Below are 4,205 nucleotides of genomic sequence, written 5' to 3'. Positions count from 1 at the left end.
TGGGGTCTAGGCTTTATACTTATATTTTTTTAAGTTTGCATTATTTTATAAATGTATTTAAACTGTATTTTTAAATTGTAATGTTTTTAAAATTTGGCATTAACTGCTGTGAGTCCCTTTGTTGGAGAAGGAGGGGAAATAGTCATCTACACTTCTGAAGGACTGAGGAGGATGAGACGGTGTGAGCCCTGCTTCTTCTTCCTCCTCCTCCTCCTCCGCCCACAGACTCCTCGGCTGAAGAGGAGGAGAGTTGCTTCCTGAGGCCCCGTTTGCTGCTGCTGCTGAGCCCAGGGCCAGCTCTGCTTAGGACACGTCTGCTTTGCAGCCACTAACTTCCTGCCCTGCAGTAATGCCTCCCTCAGCGCTTCCTCCCTCTTGGGAACACTGTGTTACCGACCACCTTGCTTTTAGCCCCATGACTTATGTTCAGCCACCGATGAAGTTCATGACTAGCCAGAATACAGCACTTGTGACTTTGTGGCTGATCTCCGGCTCGGCCTTCCGCACTGCGGCCCTGGATCTGGATCCTGTGAGGAGGGCGCCGAAGGATGGAGAGGCAGCACATGCAGCAAGGCAAGGGTCCGGCCCACACTGCGGAATGAACGCAGTCTGATCCCGCTTTAAGCGCCCTGCGGTGTCTGTGAGGCATCACCACAGGCCACCGCTATTATACCTTTGACCCTTACCATCTGCGTGGGGATGGCGCGGAACACGCCGAGCATGGCGCCCCTGATGCTGCTGCTGCTGCTGCTGCTCTCACAGGCCAAACCTGGGCGCCCCTGGCTCCCTTCAGCGACGCCCGGGGCCACAGCGGCAGGCGGCGATGGGGGCGGCGGCGGCGGCGGCGGCGGCTGGGTTTGGTCGGACCCGGACTCGGAGGGGGCTTCCGGCTGTTTGGCGGCGGAGGAGGAGGCGCCTCGGAGGCGGAGGGAAGGCAGAGGCACCGCGCTCACCGGAAGCTGCCCTCCTTTCTTCTTCCCCCCCATCGCGCCCTGACTTCCGGAGGAAACAAGAACTACTTCGCCTCCGCGGCCGCTGAGCAAACCCTTTGTGGCCTTTATGGAATGTTAGGATGCGTCTCTATGGCAACGGGCGCTCCAGGCGCGCTAGGACCCCCCTCCCAAGCCATTGAGCGTGAAAGGGGGGACCTTAGCTAACTTAGGTGTCTAGCTTATTGCCTGCGCTTATTATTGTCGTTAGAAAGCGCGTTCGGACACGGACGAGCCTCCCGAAGTGAATGCGCCACGGTATGGCACGGCGCTGTAATTTATAGTGGCTGTTTTCGTCTTTTTTTTAAGTGGAAGTCTTTGACAGGCACTGGGGAAGACGGCCCTAGGATCTCCTCCAGCTGTTGGCCACTTTGCGCTGCTGCTGCTGCTGTTGAGTTGGCATTTGGTCCTCAGCTGCCGAAGGAGGAGGAGGGTCTCTCTGTGGCTGCCTTTAAGGGGCAAAGGAAGGAGGCAAGTAAGGCTCAAACACCGCTTTCAGGCGCTTGTGTCATCAAAGTCCCCTTTTTTGTCTTCCATAGTCAGCCCAGTCTCTTGTCCCTCCTCTCCTTTTTGTACAGGGAGAGAGAGCATCTTAGCCTTTCAAATTCATATTGTAATATTAATGTGTTTTTTTTAATCTTGTGAGCCGCCTTGGGTCCCTTTCTGGGAGAAAGGCGGCATAAAAATAAAATGAATAAAGAATCTACGGATCGAGGCGGGTTACAACAAACAGAATAATAATAATAATAAGTGGCTAACTTTTCCCAGCTGGTGGCTAATAGGATAGCATCTCCTGCTGCTTCCCTTTGGAGGGCATGGTGACTGGTTTTTAACTGGGGGGGGGGGGAATCAAACTAAGCCTGTGTTCACACTGCAGAAATGATCCGTTTTGACACCCCTTTAACTGTCCTGGCTCAAGCCTATGGGATTCTGGGATTTGTAGTTTGTTGTGGCACCAGAGTGGAGTGGAGTTCTTCTCTGGGCCCACTACAATTCCCAGAATTCCACAGCCTTGAGCCAGGGTAGTTAAAGCGGTGTCAGACTGGACTATTTCTGCAGTGTGAACGCAGTCCAAGTAACAAGGTGTGGCTGCAACTTTTTGGAAAAAGAGAGGGCAGAAGAAATGGATAGTGGAAAGACTGAGAGACTCAGTAAGATAAAGTTTAAAAACATGCATTTGTCATCCACTGAGGGTAAAAGCAGGGTTTTTGTTGTTGTTGTTGTGTGCCTTCCAAGTTCTTTCTGACACATGGCAATCCTAAAGCAACCCTTAAGGTAAAGGTTTCCCCTTTGTCAAAGATGACTCCATGGTCATGTGGCCAGTGTGACTAAATGACGAGGCACACACAACACTGTTACCTTCCCACCAAAGTGGTACCTATTTATCTACTTGCACTTTTACATGCTTTTGAACTGCTAGGTTGGCAGACGTTGGGACTAGTGATGAGAGCTCACTCCGTTACACAGCACTTGGATCTCGAACTGCCAATCAACAGAATCAGCATCTTAACCACTTGAGCCACCGTGTCCCATCCCTATTGCAGGGTTTTCGTGGTAAGTTTCTTCAGAGGCTTTTTTTCCATTGCCATCTTCTGAGACTGAGAGAGTGTGACTTGCCCAAGGTCACCCAGTGGCTTTCCATGGCTTGGCAGGGAGTTGAACCCTGGTCTCTCAGATCCAACACTGCAGAAATATCCAGTTTGAGACTGCTTTAGCTGCCCTGGCTCAATGCTAAGGAATTCTGGGAACTGTAGTTTTGTGAGACATCTAGCCATCTCTGTCAGAGAGTTCTGGTGCCACAATAAACTACAATTCCCAGTTTTTCCCTAGCACTGAGTCAGGGCAGTTAAAGTGGTCTGAAACTGGATTATTTCTGCAGTGTGTCCTGGACCTCGGTGTTTTAGACCAGCACTCAAAGCATTACGCTACAGTGTCATTCTAAAAGCAAGTTATGGCATATGGAAAGAATGATGGCCATGTAGATGAGTGAATCAAACTGAACTACAGCTGAACTGAACTACAGCTGGCCCTCTGTATCCATGGATTGTTTTTATCCACACATTCAATCACCCACAGTTTGAAAATATTCAACAATACTATAAATTCCAAAAAGCACACCTTGTTTTTGCCATTTTATATATGGGATATCATTTTACTATGCCATTGTATTTTATGGGAATGTCCATTTAATTATTAATATAAAATATTATTAAATTTGAAGAATGAAGTGTTCAATAAATATCCAAACCCCAGTGGATACCAAGGGCACCCTGCGTAATGACAGACTACATCAGGCTATTGCATGCCTGCTGGAGAAGGGTCTCTGCTTCACTTATATCTCATTGTGATACTTGGATGGTAATTATCAAAGTGGACATTTGCTTGTTTGATGAACGGTGAAGTTGTGTTTCAACATGAATTTGACTGAGGCAGCATGCAGGTTGAATATAGTCTGGCCTGCCACCAAGATAAATACAGTTGTCCCTCCATATTTGCTAGGGTTAGGGGAACAAGACCCTTGTGAATATGGAAAAACTGCAAATAACAAAAACACTGTTTTTAATAATAATAATAATAATAATAATAATAATAATAATTTTTATTTGTATACCGCTTTTCCTCCAGATCAAAGCGGTTCACAACATACAAGCTACATGTCACAAAGCAATACATCAACAGTGACATCAGCGATCTCATACAATTAAACAAAAATCCTCTCTCCCCCTCAAGATGGTGGTCGGAAGGAGGGCTCTTTTCTTCTTCCAGGCGAGTGACCTGAGAGGACACCTCTCTAGGAATCTCTAGGTCCTCCAGTGCAACTCTGTGGTCAATGTCCAACATACACTACCATAGAATGGCACTGGAGTAGCTACAAATGGTCTTTCAGTGCAACTTTTAGTTAAAGTTGACCACAGAGTTGCACTGGAGGACTTAGACAGTCCTAGAGAGAACATATTAATGAAATCCGTGAATAGTCAAAGCCGCAAATATCAAAGCCGCAAATATGGAGGGATGACTGTATTGATATTTTATAAAGTGTGCTGTGAATAAAAGTACAGTGGTACCCCGGGTTACGAATTTAATTCGTTCCGCCGCCGCGTTCGTAACCCGAAAAGCTTTCGCAAGCCGAAAACCCATAGGCGCTAATGGGGAAAAGCCGCGATTTGGTGCGAAAAAGCGCTGAAAAGCACCAAAATTTCTTTCGTAACCCGAAAT

The 4,205-nt window shown here is 47.7% G+C and overlaps 1 long non-coding RNA gene across 1 annotated transcript in view; it reads left to right on the top strand.

The window, feature by feature from the left end:
- Positions 1 to 1,433: 1,433 nt before the first annotated feature.
- The window catches only part of LOC121917926, a 3,255-nt gene continuing 483 nt past the window's right edge, over positions 1,434 to 4,205 (top strand). The window contains exons 1-2 of the long non-coding RNA XR_006101128.1: positions 1,434 to 1,464; positions 2,410 to 2,543. This is a non-coding gene — a long non-coding RNA (uncharacterized LOC121917926). The remainder of the gene's footprint in view (positions 1,465 to 2,409; positions 2,544 to 4,205) is intronic.

This window comes from Sceloporus undulatus, unplaced genomic scaffold (genome assembly GCF_019175285.1).
Source record: "Sceloporus undulatus isolate JIND9_A2432 ecotype Alabama unplaced genomic scaffold, SceUnd_v1.1 scaffold_1768, whole genome shotgun sequence".
NCBI lineage: Eukaryota > Metazoa > Chordata > Lepidosauria > Squamata > Phrynosomatidae > Sceloporus > Sceloporus undulatus.
Note: the sequence above shows the minus strand (reverse complement) of the source record. Positions and strands in the feature narration are given on the sequence as shown.